This window comes from Aquarana catesbeiana, linkage group LG07, assembly GCF_042186555.1.
Source record: "Aquarana catesbeiana isolate 2022-GZ linkage group LG07, ASM4218655v1, whole genome shotgun sequence".
Lineage (NCBI taxonomy): Eukaryota > Metazoa > Chordata > Amphibia > Anura > Ranidae > Aquarana > Aquarana catesbeiana.
Genome location: NC_133330.1, coordinates 60,116,733 through 60,132,607, shown reverse-complemented (window position 1 = coordinate 60,132,607; position 15,875 = coordinate 60,116,733). Strand labels below are relative to the sequence as shown.

General features: G+C 41.5%; 1 protein-coding gene across 3 annotated transcripts in view; it reads right to left on the bottom strand.

The window, feature by feature from the left end:
* Positions 1-15,875, bottom strand: part of TAFA1 (TAFA chemokine like family member 1) — a 635,622-nt gene that overhangs the window by 256,118 nt on the left and 363,629 nt on the right. The gene's annotated exons all lie outside the window — the stretch shown is intronic.

Sequence of the window (15,875 nt, the reverse complement as noted above, 5' to 3'; positions counted from 1 at the left end):
TTAAACTTCGCCTATGGAGATTTTTAAAGGTAAAAATTTGTCGCTATTTCAAGTGCGGGCGCAGTTTTGAAGCATGACATTTTGGGTATCAATTTACTCGGCGTAACATTATCTTTCACAATATAAAAAAAAAAAAAATTGGGCTAACTTTACTGTTGTCTTATTTTTTAATTCAAAAAAGTGTTTTTTTTTTTTCCAAAAAAAGTGGGCTTGTAAGACCACTGCGCAATTACGGTGTGACAGAAAGTATTGCAACGACCGCCATTTTATTCTCTAGGGTGTTAGGAAAAAAAATGTATAATGTTTGGGGGTTCTAAGTAATTTTCTAGCAAAAAAAACTGTTTTTAACTTGTAAACGGTCCGTACGTGGTTAAGAACCCCTATTGTGGAAAAAAAAAAGAGTTTTTTTTCCTTTGAGCAGAACCCTTGTTCTAGAATGCAAAATGTTCTAAAATGTACTTTTGCTGTAGACTGTAGTTGTGCAACTCATAGACCAAATCCTAGATGGTTTCTTGAATTAAGTGGAAGCAAGTGATGAAATATTTACAGAAGGAAAACTGTTCCACAGACAATATAACATTGACATGGAGCAGATAGCATGTTCCGGGAGAGATCTTGATATCGCTCTTGCTGCTCATTAGGGACTTGAACATCAAATATCTCGAGCTGCATCACCAGCAAACAGCCCGACTCACTCCAGCACCCCTGCAAACACTCTTATCTGTTATATTGCTTTGAGACAACATTATTTTGTGTCCTTGACCATATCTGAAATGAATTTGTTTTGGGCTTCTTGGAGAGATTGACAGCTGTGCTTGGTGACTTTTAAAAGACCTGAAAACTGAAGTTGCTTTACAGAACAAGTTGGATGAACTAAATTGATTTTACTTAGAAGAGCGTTTTGTGCTTCCAGGCCTTCTTGGCAGTAGAGGGGAAATCACATGACTCATTGCAGATATTAGATGGAGAAATAACATAATGCAATCCATTTCTTCCTCTGTATTCCTCTGAACTGCTTCAGGTTGGCAGCTGACAGCAAATGTTCACCATCAACACGTCTAAGTGCCTATAAATATTTGGGTGATAAGAGTATGAGAGATATGGAATTGCTGTCCCAAGGACTATTCTTGACTCTTTGCCGCTGCCCAAATTTTATGCAAGCTATGATTCTATTGCAGTATTTTCTTTGAAATGGATACAGTCGAGATACAAGACCCAGGACATGGTCAGCATTTACTTTTTGGCCACAATCATGTCAATTATGTGCCACTGTTGGCTGTATTGACAAATGAATGACACAAATCAGCCCCTACTGCAGTCTTCCACTATGTAACTTTGCTACAAGTAAAGTAGCACAGCCCCTAAGGAGCCGCAAATGAACTGGGATCTGCCACCCTGGACAGACAGGCACAACTAATTTTCACAGGTGACAGAGACTTTGTTTTTTTGCGGTTTATTGAGGGTTAATAACTTGGATGGGAGCTTATGGGATGCTCACTTGACTTCAGCAACAAAACTTTGGCAACAACTTCAGGGACATCATCCTACACACAATCTATATACAGCTTATATACAGTCTCCTTGACACTCCACCTGCACTTTACTTGCTTGCAATCTCCATCTGGATCACTGTTATTTGAACTTACAGGCACAGTCAGATTTAGCATTGGCCCTTTGCAGGCAGGAACTCAAAGCCCCTTTGTTGTGTAGTAGAATACAGTGATCAGCTTGTACTTTCCCTCCTGTGGTTACTGGTCCCAGCAACACCTCTTCAGGCACTACCAACCCACCTGGCTGCAGCTGTCCCTTTCACTAGCTCTCCAGGCTATCTTTCCACCACAGTTTTCCAGATTGACTCTCACCAGCCCATCCGGCTGACTCTTCAGGAGATCTCCCCGGGAAGGGCTGAAGACTTGGATCTCCCTGGGAAGGGATGAAGACTTGGCACACCACTGTCTTCAGGGAGAACTGGCTACATGTGGCAGTCTTCCCCTTTGTAAGTCCGCAGTAGTGCTGCCCCATTCACACTGTCCTCTCTCATTAATGTGCCTCCAGGAAGGGCTTCCTCCATGTGTTGTGGTAGGATCCTTCCATCACCTGAGCCCCAACCCAAGGTCACACCACCCCAGACTAGGGGGCTCCCCAGAGGACCACCGACAGCCCCCTCAGCACTCAATCTCCATCTTCCACCCGACTGCTCTTGCTGGCATGGCTCGTGCCTATTTATGAGGTAAACCTTGTCCCCGGCTAGCCCTTTACTGGGGATTGGCTGAAGCCTTCATAAATAATCCAGTCAGCTCCTCCTAAACCTCCACCCACTATCTCTAGAAGTGTCTACAACATTCTAAACCAGGGGGAGGCACCAGAGGAGCTGTCAGGATGAGTCACCCAGCCCTGATTCAGATTCACAGCTCAGGCTTATCCCTGAGCTAACTAAATGTACCTATACTAACAAACCTACAGTACAAAAAAAACCTATCCCACATCTATCACACACTAGAGGGTGCTACAGTTACAGACTGAGGAAATGTTTCTTACTGCCTGCAGCTAACTGATGACATCATCTCAGCCTAGGCAAGGTCACTAGACTGGAGTTTAGGGACTCTTTTTTAATAAATAAACGATTAAAGCAGAACTAAACCTAATTTTTAAAAGACTGTGAGCAGGCAGTTATTTATTGCAGAAGAGGCATGTTATGTATCTTCTGCAATAACACACACTACTCGCAGTCTCAGCTCATCATGTATTCCTGGAACACTCCGGTGATGCCAGAATGACTGACTCCCATGCGGATGTGTGGAATGACATCACCCCCCATCCACCCACCAGACAATCAAGAGGCTGAAGCCCCAACATTAAGATGCAGAAGACAGCAGCTGGCAAGGGATGTAATGGCCGCATTGCTGGAAGGAGGAGGTGAGTATTTCTGGAAGTTTAGTTATGCTTTAAGTGATCCTATTCGTTAAATTAGATGAATATGGAAGGAAATGATGTGCAATGGCAGATAATGAATAAACGTGTGATGGTGCTGAAATGTAATGGTGACAAGTACAGAAGTGTGCGGTAGTGCAACTGGGAGCAAATGCAGACGTGTAAAACAAATAGATCATGTACAAACCCTAAAAATCTTCCCTACTGAGGATCCAACAGGAGTATACAATTTTACACACAGGGAAAGGTTGACGCGTTTCAGCCCAGGTGGGCTTTGCCATGACTAAAGCCCACTTGGGCTGAAACGTGTCAATCTTTCTTTGTGTGTAAGATTTTCTACTCCTGTTGGATCCTCAATAAAGAAGATGTTTAGAACTTGTGCACAATGATGTCGATTTATTCATTTTGGATGTTTCTCTGACAGTTGTGCGGCTGTAAGTCTGGCAATCATGTTGCTCTTTCTGCAAGTTTAATGGGTTAGAGCATCACATCAATTCATTGCTAAACGCAGACTTGCATTTGTGCAGTGGTGGCAAGTGCAGGTGTTCGCTTTGGTGCCATGTCAGCTAGTGCAGATGTTCATGTCAGTGCGGTGGTGGCGAGTGCAGAAGCACATGTTAATCCAAATTAAACTTGCAGTGCCGCTCTAAGCTGACACAGAAATCTCCCCGCCAGAGCATTATTAAAGAGAAGAAGAGATGCCGCTCACAACCCAGTGCATGAATATGTAGATGAATGTGGGCTCAGCCACTGCCACTCCAATCATGTCCTCCTGACATATTTCAACCTGCTCACCGGGGCTTGATCACTCTGTGACTAAGCCCCTGGTGAGCGGGATAAAACATGTCAGGGGGGCACGACTGGAGCGGCGCTGGCCGAGACCACATTCATCTACATACTAATACAATGGGTTGGTGAGCGGCGCCTCTTCTTCTCTCACAAGTACTTGTTGTTGCAGTGGCAGCAAGTGCATAAGTGTGCAGTAAGGACAACAGTTGTGCCATTTTTTCGGAGACCAGTGATATGTTTGGTAAATGGTGGAATCTAACAAAGAGAGATATGGGACTTTATAAGTGCAAATGGTGGAATCTAGCAGCTGACAGTATTGTGATGTGGTATGTGATTTCACTCAATCAAGTAAGTCATAGAGCAGTCACACCCCTTGTGCACATGATAGCCTTTATTGCTGGCCAAGAAAGGTGTTATGCCACTCACACGATCGGAATTTCCGTCAGAAAAACTTGGATGGTTTTCCGATGGAATTCCACTCAAGCTTGCCTTGCATACACACAGTCACACAAAAGTTTTCTGAACTTTCGACCATCAAGAACGCGGTAAAGTACAACACTACGACGAGCCGAGAAAATGAAGTTCAATGCTTCCGAGCATGCGTCAAATTGTTTCCGAGCATGCGTGATTTTTTGCGCGTCCGAATTGCATACAGACGAACGCATTTTCGGATAGGAACTTTTTCCGACCGAAAAATAGAGAACATGCTCTCAATCTTTTGCTGGCTGGAATTCCGCCGGAAAAAGACTGATGGAGCATACACACGGTCGTATTTTCCGACAAAAAGCTCTCATCGGAGTTTTGCTGGTGGCATTTCCGATCGTGTGTCTATGCGCCATAACACGGGCTGTACGGACGGGGTCGCCAGGTTGTAGTAGTGGCAGCTACTGCTCTCTTCTGGATTTTAATAAATAAAATATGAGTCTTGTTTCCGACTTTTGCTACAGCAGCTCAGTACAAAATGCTGATCTATAGCTTCTGTCATCGGAGTTTGGGTGGGGGAAGTAAATGGGAGACAGAGAGGAGAAAGGAGCATTAGAAAGTTAAATGAAAGTTTAATATTAGAACATGATGTAAACTGCACAAGAGTGAATGACAGGATTAATATAACTGCCAGAGTGGAGGCAAATTCTAAATATAATAAAACAATATAAGAAAACTTTCTGGAATTGATTTTACTAAGAGTACAGGAACAGCATGGAACACTTGAAGAGTTTTATATTTCTAAATAGAAGCTCACTGGTTTATTAAAGTACAGAAACCATGCATTTCAACTTTAAAATGTTCATTTTATGAGAACTGAATATATTTGAGATACAGTTCCGAACCCAAGGGAGGTAATTTTATAATGCGCAGCTGACTTCCTTCAGGAATTTAGTTCAAAGTCACAGCGGCTAGCCTCTTCTCAGCCTAAAATAGCAAAGTACGGGCAAAAGTAGGTTGATCTCACGAGCACAACAAATGGTTGCACACTTAGGAGCTGGGAAACAGCATGTGTTCATATCAGGTCAGAAGGATAAGAGGGTAGCAACTGTCAGATCTCAGTTGGCTTTTACCTCGGACTCACAGCTCTGGTCATAAGGTCAATTCATTCAGCTTTTTGAGGTATTTGACAGAATTTTTTATTTTATCTCATGGAAACCTTCACTACGATCTCTCTTAAGCCGCGTACACACAATCGCATTTTCCGACGGGAAATGTCTAATGACAGGCTGTTGGTGGAAAATCCGACCATTTATACGCTACATCGGACAATAGTTGTCAGATTTTCTGCGGACAAATGTTGGATGGCAGGTTTTAAAATTATCCGCGTGTCTGTTGTCGGATTTTCCGAGCGTGTGTACACAAATTCGTCGGCCAAAAGTCCAAAGTACAAACACGCATGCTCGGAAGCAAGGATGAGCCAGAAGCGGTCGGTCTTGTAAACTAGCGCTCGTAATGGAGAATTAACATTCGTGACGTGGCAAATTATGAAATCTTAAAATGCAGCGCACATTCTCTTCTTCTTTAATGGGATAATAATGAAGCTGCTTTGCTGGTGATACTGATGGAGTTATTGCAAACAAATTTTCGAAGGCTTTTTTTTTTCTAGTGATATCAAGAATAATATTATTATGCATTTTTTTTTTGGGCAAGTTACCACAACACCATTATCCCGTAGTTTTTAAAATCAAAGATACAACTATGTTGGTGTCCCTTGTCAATTTTACATTGTATTTTTTTAACTGTAACTGCCTACACCCAAACTGTCATTTGAAGTAAAACAAATAGCCAAGTATTACTCTACACAATTTTTTTATTGTGCATTAAAAAAAGAAAACAAATAAAATTAGACATGCTATCTGCCAATAGAACTTAACCAAAAAGTGAATTCTATGCATCCAAAAATATAGAAAATATATCAAATCAAATCATTATTATTCAACCAAAAAATAAAATAAAAGCCTCATGCATGTGTCCTGCTTCTTAATATAGGGGGTCAACAGTGCCAAGAGTTGGTGAAATCAGGGGTCCGTCATCCGGAGATAATTTCAAAAATCATCTGGATTATTCTCCTGGAGCTCCCGCAGCAAAGGCATATTACATAATTGGTCACGATTAATAAAGCAACCAATTTTTGGTCCAAGAACTCCTCCTCCTCCTGTTCCTGGACTGGCCTAGGGTCAAAGCAATAACTCCAAGGCCAATAATAAATAACACGTTATCTTCTCCGATACCGCAATATGTCTGGTTGACGAAGAGCCATTCAGAAACAAACTGCAAAGCACGAAATGAAAAGCGCAAACTGAAAAGCGTGAACTGAAAAGCGCGATTCAACACTCACCAAACTTCTACCAACACGGAATTAGCAGAAGGAGCCCAAAGGGTGGCGCTAAAGAGCTGAATAACCACGTAGTATGCCACTACGTTCGTGTTTGTTTGCCGACAATTCCTTGCCATTTGTATGCAAGACAAAATCCAGGCACACACCTTCGGACAAAAGTCAGAGGTTTTGTCTGCAGAAAATCCAATCCTGTGTACGAGGCTTTACAGTACTGGACTGTTCTACAGAAGTTGCACAGATACTTTTTGGATGTCCTGCTCCTACTTCAGCCTCTCGGTTAAAATGGTATTAAACCCAAAAACCCTAAGTTTATATATTGCAGATTACCAATCCTTAGACATGGTAAGTGCATTTGTTTTCTTTTATTTTTTCACCTGGTGACCTCCTCGGGAACATACTTCCTGCCATAGAGTGGCAAATTGGAGACACCCTTAGGCCTAGTTCACATGATTGTGGGTGTCACACCTGTTCCCGCACTCACAACTCCCCGCAGAAAAAATGTACTGCTCTTTAACCAGGTCAACTCTTTGGACGTACTGTGTATGTCCAAAGAGTGAACCTTCGATCACAAGCTGATGGCTGAAGCAGCAGCCATTGGCCTGTGTGGGTTTTGTAGAGCTGACAACTGGCTTCAAAGTAAAATTGATGCAACAGCTCCATAGCTGCCGACCACTTTCACACACCGTGCCTCCCTCCCCTCCATCAGCAGGTCAGAGGGTCATCTGCAGGTTAAATGCATCTGTCAATAATTTCTGAATGATGCATTTCAAGCCAAAAGCCCATCCAAACCTTCCAACTCTTCTTCTTTTTGAATTAAATACTTCTGCTCCTCTTCAGTCCTTCTTTTTGGTGCACTGTATAGACCTTTAAGATGTACTTTTCAACTGTTAAAACTATTTCACAACACTACACCTTTCATGCATCCTCCAAATTATACCATTTCTTTAAAAGAAAAAATGGAATCTTGTCCATTTAACCAATAACCAATTTTTCAGGATATTAGCTTGACTCATAAGGCACAGTCACGCTAGTGGTTGGGTTGGGGAGGGGGGAGTGCTGTGCTTTACACCACTACCCCACTACCCATTTAGCTGCAGAGGCAGTGGCTAGGGGTGTACACAGTACACAATTTGTTTCGTTGCAGCAGGGACTGGAGTTGTCAATGGGAAGAAGGTTTACCTTCCAACATGACAATGACCCAAAGCACACAGCAAAAATGACCACACAGTGGTTGAAGGAGAAAATGGTGAATGTCCTTGTACGGACTAGTCAGAGCCCTGACTTAAACCCCATTGAAAATCTGTAGAATGACTTGAAGACTGCAGTCCCCAAACGGTCACCATCAATGTTAACTGAACTTGAGCAGTTCTGCAAAGAAGAGTGGGCAAATATTGCAAAGTCTAGATGTGCAAAGTTAGTAGAGACATATCCCAACAGACTAAAGACTGTAATCAAAGCAAAATGTGGTCCAACAAAATAATGAGATAAGGGGGTGATCCTTTTTCCTACTCAGTGATTCTGTTTTTGATTTTTTTTTCCTGACATTTTGGTGTTATATCTTTCACTTGGATACAGCTGGTTAAAACAAAAAATGTGTCTGTCTTCATTTCAGGCTGCAAAGCGACAAAATGTGATTATTTTAATGGGTGTGATTCTTTTCTATACCCAATGTATATACCATAGTTAGTTGACTATAACTTTCCTACAGACTATATAATAAACACTGATTTGGGTTATTTTCACCCAAGAAATGTAGCAGTATACATGTTGGCCTAAATTTTTGAAGAAAAATTATTGATTTGCGAAATTTTATAACAGAAACAAAGAAAATGTGTTTTTTTCCCATTTTACAGTCTTTTTTTGTTTATTTAGCAAAAAATTAAAAAACCCAGCGGTGATTAACCACTTCAGTCCCGGAAGGATTTGCCCCCTTCCTGACCAGAGCACTTTTTGTGATTTGGCACTGCGTCGCTTTGACTGACAATTGCGCGGTCGTGCGACGTGGCTCACAAACAAAATTGACGTCCTTTTTTCCCCATAAATAGAGCTTTTTTTTGGTGGTATTTGACCACCTCTGCAGTTTTTATTTTTTGCGCTATAAACAAAAAAAGAGCGACAATTTTTTTTGAAAAAGCAATATTTAAAAAAAAAAAATCGCAATCAGCGTTTATTGATTGGTTTGCGCAAAAGTTATAGCGTCTACAATATAGGGGATAGTTTTATGGCATTTTTATTAATAATTTTTTCTTCACTAGTAATGGCGGCGATCAGCAATTTTTAGCGTGACTGTGACATTATGGCGGACAGATCGATCCTTTTGGCGCTATTTTGGAAACATTCACATTTATACAGCGATCAGTGTGATTAAAAATGCACTGATTACTGTGTAAATGTGATGGGCATTGAAGGGGTTAACTAGGAGGGGGCCCTGCAGGGGTTAAGTGTGTCCTAGGGAGTGATTCTAACTGTGGGGGGGATGGGCTATGTGTGACATGACACTGATCACCGCTCCCGATTACAGAGAGCTGTGATCAGTATCAGTGTCACTAGGCAGAACGGGGAAATGCTTGTTTACATCAGCATTTCCCCGTTCCTCCTCTCCATGAGACGATTGCGTATCCCCGCGGACATCGAGCTCCGTGAGTCCGACTGCGGTTCCCGCGGATTTGATGTCCGTGAGGATACCCGCGGTCGGACTCACGGACCTCGCGGTGGGCATGCGTGCGCGCCTGCTATCTGGCCCTTGCGAGATCACGTACAGCTACGTGATTTTGCGCAGAGGAGCCAACCTGCCGCAGTGTAACCGTGGCGGCTGGTCCCCAAGCGGTTAAATACCACCAAAATAAAGCTCTATTTGTGTAAAAAAAAAAAATAAAAGAGGAAAAATTGCATGACCACGCAATTGTCATTCAAAGTGTGACAGCGATGAAAGCTAAAAATTGGCCTGGGCAGGAAGGGGATGAGAGTGCCTAGTATTGAAGTGGTTAAATTGCATTTTTTCTTGGAGTTGGGTTTTAAGGTGGGATATCAGGGTGTCCATCTCCTTGACCAATGGGAAGATTTAGAAAACAAAGAGGGGAGGCATCAAGCTCAACATTCACAGAGAAAGTCAACAATTGCATAGATATTCAGTTTCTCAAATCCATAGAACTACTTAGCATTTTGACAAGCACTAAAGATAAAGTCTGCTTATGCACTTTTTTTTTTTTTTTTAACCTGCAGTTAATGACCAGGAACCTTATTTTGTAACCATTACTAAGAATTCACCCTGGAAACGACAATCTAAAATAAGTGAAGGGACTGTGTATACTAACGGGAATATACATTTCCATACAATGCATACGTATATCTGAAGATTAGTCATCGGGCCTATGCAATATGCATCTTCAGCCCCGTAATATTGCAAGGTTCCAGCCCCATCCCTGATGCAAATCAGTACTAAGGACATACTCACATAGTTATGAGAATCTAACAAATGAATACACGATTTAAAGTGTTCCAGCAAGATGGTTTATTTAAGATGTATGCAAGCAATATCTCCCCTAGAGAGGATTTTATTCTGCATGATATGAATGTATATCTGCATTAAGTGAGCAAAAAAACACTTGAAATGTCGGTTCTCTCCTAAGGGGAAAGTTTAAAGCATTTAGACATAAATGAAATTCCGGGAAACTTTTAGTCACAAAAATGTGAAAAATGGGGAATGCAGAAGGAGTTTGAGTTAAAGGGAAACTGTTACTCTAAAAAATAAAAATAAATATGTGAAAAAGTAAACAAAATACAAAAACATAAAAGTTAGTATGTAAATAATGTGCTTTAAAAAAAATTAATTAGTTATCATATAAAGCTAAATATGTGATAGAACGCAATGCCCACCTGGCATCCAACCACACAGTTCCACCCTTTTATTTCCCTACAATGCAATCTCACATAACAAAAGGACAACCGTGTTATGTGTAATACAAAATTAATAACACAACCCCATTATAATTCTATTAATAGTACAGCCTCATTTGGCAAAAAAGGTTACTTTTAGGGTGTCCACATTCCCCCCAAGGCAGGGACTTCGGGGCAGGGATTACCACATGGTAATCAAATGATGGGGGGGGGGGCATGGAATTGGATCTCTTAACATTTTTCTGGTTCAAAGGTTTTTTTGAAAATAACACATCAGTGTACAGACACTAACAATACTAAATCATTTTAAAGAATTTAAACAGTATTCTCTGTATTATTCAACCTGAAGTCAGAGGTTAAATTTAATTGGGATTCCGGCAACACTGTCAGTACTTGTAACTAGATTCAACAGCTACAAAAAAAAAGTCTCACTAGTTGTAGCTAGCTTGTGTATTTGTTATTGTTACATGCAGTATCTCACAAAAGTGAGTACACCCCTCACATTTTTGTAAATATTTTATTATATCTTTTCATGTGACAACACTGAAGAAATGACACTTTGCTACAATGTAAAGTAGTGAGTATACAGCTTGTATAACAGTGTAAATTTGCTGTCCCCTTAAAATAACTCAACACACACCCATTAATGTCTAAACCGCTGGCAACAAAAGTGAGTACACCCCTAAATGAAAATGTCCACATTGGGCCCAAAGTGTCAATATTTTGTGTGGCCCCCATTATTTCCCAGCACTGCCTTAACCCTCTTGGGCATGAAGTTCACCAGAGCTTCACAGGTTGCCACTGAAGTCCTCTTCCACTCCTCCATGACTACATTACAGAGCTGGTGAATGTTAGAGACCTTGCGCTCCACCCAGGGCCGGTACAAGGGGTGGATGGGTACCCAATGAGACTGGTGATGGCATGGGGGACATTTTGGGCAATCCATTGAGGGTCTGTAGTGGTGGTTAAGGACCTATGATCCAGGGTTGTGCATATATAAGACAACTGTGGTACTAAACTGGTGGTCTTAATAGCTCTGATACAATCGTATGATACTTTAATATTTGTGGTCTGGATAGCATTACCAGAAGCTTCAGTCAAAGTGGAACAACACTGCATCTGATCACCAGAAACCAAAAATGCTATTTTGTTTCAATAATCTGTTTATTAATACATTTTTCTTCATCACAAACTCATCATAAAACATACAAGGGAAAAAAAATATTTCCAGAATACATACAACAATAACACATTACAGTCTATACAGAACAACCCCACAAAAAAAAAAACAACCCCTCCCTAAAACATAAAAATGCCCTCTCCCTCACCTCCATTCCATCCTGTCCAAAAGCCCCCTACACCATTCCTTCCTTCCTAAGTCATCATACCTTAATTATTCTATATCTTGTAAATAATCTGTTAACCCCTATGCTTCCATCTGATCCCAGGATAAATGGTGTCAGCCCTGGTAAGGTCAACCATGGTTCACACATTTCACTAAACTTATTTGCTAAACCCCTATTCTTATATACCTGCCATTCCTTTAGCAATGCGTCATTCACCTGTATCCGTCATTCTTCATATGTTGGGCTTCTAGAGGATATCTATTTCATTGCTATCAATTTTCTTGCTATAAATAATATCCTAATAATGGGTAGTCTAATTGCCAGAGTATATATTTCTTTTTCTAATTGTCCTAGCAAACATATTTTTGGGTCTGTTGGTATCTGGGTTTGATACACCTGATTAATGGTTTCTACCACATCCTGCCAATATCTGAACAGTTTTGGGCAATACCAAAGCACATGCACATGCAGTCAGCAGATACGCTTGAACATCTTGGACATTCAGATATGTCCCGCCTCCCCCATTGGTATAATTTAGCTGGTGTCCTATAGGCTCTATATATTATATATAATTGGGTTAGGCATTGCTGTGGGGATACCGATACAGACTGTACAGATTCCAATATACCCTGCCATGTTTCATCTGTCATTCTCCAAGATCTTTTTCCCATCCTTTTCTGGCTAAACAACTATTTGTTTCTCGTGACTGCTCAGTCAGGCGACCATAAAGAGTAGAGATCAAACCCCTCTTAAACTGTATCTTTGCGAGGATATGCATAAGTGGCATATTTTGTATCTTAACTTTTTTGTCTTTAAACTGAACCTGTAGCGCATGACGTAGTTGTAAATATTGATAGAAAGTGTAAGAAGACAGAACATATGTTTTCTGTAGATCTTGAAATGTTTTTAATATATTATCTGTATAAAGCTGTGCAATGTATTTTATCCCCTTTTCTCTCCATAAGCCACACCCTTTTAGTTGATCTAATTCCTCTTAATTTTTATTTCCCCATAAGGGGGAGTCTACTGAGATATGGTTATATTGCATAATACGTCTCGTTTCCTGCCAAACCTTATGTATGAGTCCAAGAGTTAAACCTTGTGCCATATCAGCAAAGTTGCCTGATTCTGATTGAGCTATCAAATGGTATTGTGAGGATCTACTCAAAATTATCGCTTGGATAGGATCTGTCCAGTCTATCACTCCTCATCCTGCAATCTGTTGGAGTTGTGCTGCTAAAAAATACATTTTAGCATTTGGAACAACAAGACCCCCCTTATCTTTGGGAAGTTGTAATAATGGCCACTGATTGCTGGCGCTTGTGGGCACAGATTGGTGGCAATTGTGGGCACTGGTTGGCACTGATTGCTGGCAGTGGTGGGCACACAGTTCTGGCACTGGTGGCACTTAATTGTAATCAGGGCACTGATGATCAGTGTGACTGATTACATCCATAGATGTCCTCTGTGAGGAGATGCCGCTGATCGGCTCTCCTCTCCTCACACTCTGTCAGTGTGAGGTGAGGTGCGCCGATTACCGGCATCTCTGTGTTTACATGTGACCGGCTGTGTTTGGACACAGCCGATCACAAGGTTAGAGAGCCGTGGCTTTTTACACAGATCAGGGTCACGCCGTGTACTAGCAACACGGGCACCGATCGGGGGCGCGTGAGAGCGGTCATTCTGGGTGGCTGTCATATGACCACCACCCAGAAGGAAAGTCGCGTCGCCCAGCCGTCATTTGACGGCTGGGCAGGAATAGGTTAAACTACTGCCTTTATTTGCAGGTGTCTCCCTTGCCTAGTTGGCTGCAAAGGAGACACCAATGCATGCATGCTCCCAGCCAGGGCTATGTGCGCCCATTAAAAGACACAGCTCCCAACAAGCCAGCCCCTGCTCCCTCCTCCTATCTCCTGATAAATACTTGGAGGAGCTAATCTCTCCCTTACCCTCCCCTCTTCCAACAACCAGGAAGTTCGGGGAAACAGTATAGATCATGAAGGATCTGGTGGCAGTGACAAGGACAGCAGTTAAAGTGTTACTAAATCCACAACAGTAAAATCAGTGTGTATATGCAGTACAGCATGCTTGTTATACTCACTGTGGAACCTAAGGGGTTAATCCTCTGCATTGTGTAAAAAGGCTGTTTGATCCTGTCTTCTCTGATCCTCCCCTTCTTCCACTGTCCTCAATCCATCTCCTGATAGAACATGGGCCTTCTTGGGAAAGTAGATGATCAGCACAGGGCCAATCAGCACTGTCCAGACAGAGGGTCCTGCAGCCTCATAGGACAGTCAGAGGAAAATGAAAACTCCTCCTAGAAGCTTTAACCAGTGCTTGGCCAGACACCGATAGAAGTCACAATATTGCTATATACTGCTTATTAGAAAAGGTATTTAGCAGTTTAAATTAACTAAAAGTATTTCTTTATATGTTCTGTGGGAGACCAGATATAGTGAATGAAGGGTCCTGGGTTTCGTAACACTTCAACTGTTTGGGGACAGAGGTGTATTGTAAATTTCCTCTGTTGTTTTTTTTTTTACCTCAATACTGTGAATGCATTAGGTTAAAAAACGATTATCCTTTAGTAATACACTACGTTTCTTTTAAATTTTTACCTAATACTAAAGTCTTGTTTTTTTTAAATTAGAAAGAAATTAGAAAAAAAAAAAAAAAAAAAAGAAATAACAGACATGTTATAGTCACCTGCTCTGCGCAGTGGTTTTGCACAGAGCAGCACCAATCCTCCTCTTTGCGTGTCCCTCTTTTGTGCTCCTGGCCCCTCCCTCCTGTTGAGTGCCCCCACAGCAAGCAGCTTGCTATAGGGTTACCCAAGCCGAGTCACAGCTCCCTGTGTCCATTCAGACACGGAGCCGGCCCGCCCCTTTCTCTCCTCATTGGCTTACTGACTTTGATTGACAGAAGCGGAAGCCAATGGCGCCGCGCAGCTGTCTCAGCCAATGAGGAGGGGACTTCCGGACAGCCAAGGCTCTCGTGCAACATCGCTGGATCTAGATGGACCTCAGGTAAGTATTAGAGGGGCTGAGGGGGGCTGCTGCTCACAGAAGGCTTTTTATCTTAACCCTCCTGGTGGTATTCCCAAGTGTGGCTAGGGGGTTAAATTTCAGTACCATTAGCGGTAACCCCGAGCCACACTCAGGGTTGCATTGCAGAATCCTGGTACAGTGTACTTACTCTGTCACCAGGATCCTGCGATGTCCCCCTCCCCCCCGATGTGTCCTCTGATGGATCATCCGCCCGATGCTCTGTGTGCCGGGCTCCGTTCCCTGCGAGCATTGCAACGCATGGGGGCGGAGCCCGGTGGCAAATTCAAAAAGTACAAAAAAAATAACACATACAGTACAATGTAATCTTACAGATTACATTACTGTATCAAATCATTTCACATCCCCCTTGTCCCTAGTGGTTTGTCCAGTGCCCTGCATGCAGTTTTATATTATATATACTGTTCTTTCTGCCTGGGAAACTTGAGCTTGTCCATAGCAACCAAAAAGTGTCCCTTTATGTCAAAAGGTGTTTTAGACCAGCCATAACAGTGATAGTAAATTAGAACACTTTAAGAATTAAGCGATAGTGATTCGTGAAGAAATTAATGTTATTATTATTATATTATTATTTTTATAATTATTTATAATTTTTTATTATAATTTAATTTATGATTTTGTGTTTCAAACGTTACCCGGGATGTCTACTTGATTCTTGTTTGGACAGATTTTATTACTAAGAATTACAGGCCTATAATATAAAACGCCAAATTTCTATGCAAAATAATTGTACCACTTTGAGATGAAAAAATCTGACATAATCATACCGCCAGGGAGGTTATTGCATAGAATGCATTGAGATAAAAAACCTTCTGCCTTTACAACCACTTTAAGGATGATCTTTTTAATACATTACCTCGTATTCTAAATCTAGATTCCAAATTAAATGAACTATTCAACTGATTTATTAACCAACCAATCAATTTTCTGCTAGCAGTGGCTCATATGCTTACAAACATTTTCTGTACTGTTAGGTAAGGCATTTTTTTGGTCGATAATAGTCTTCTAAGTGAAGCGAGAAAG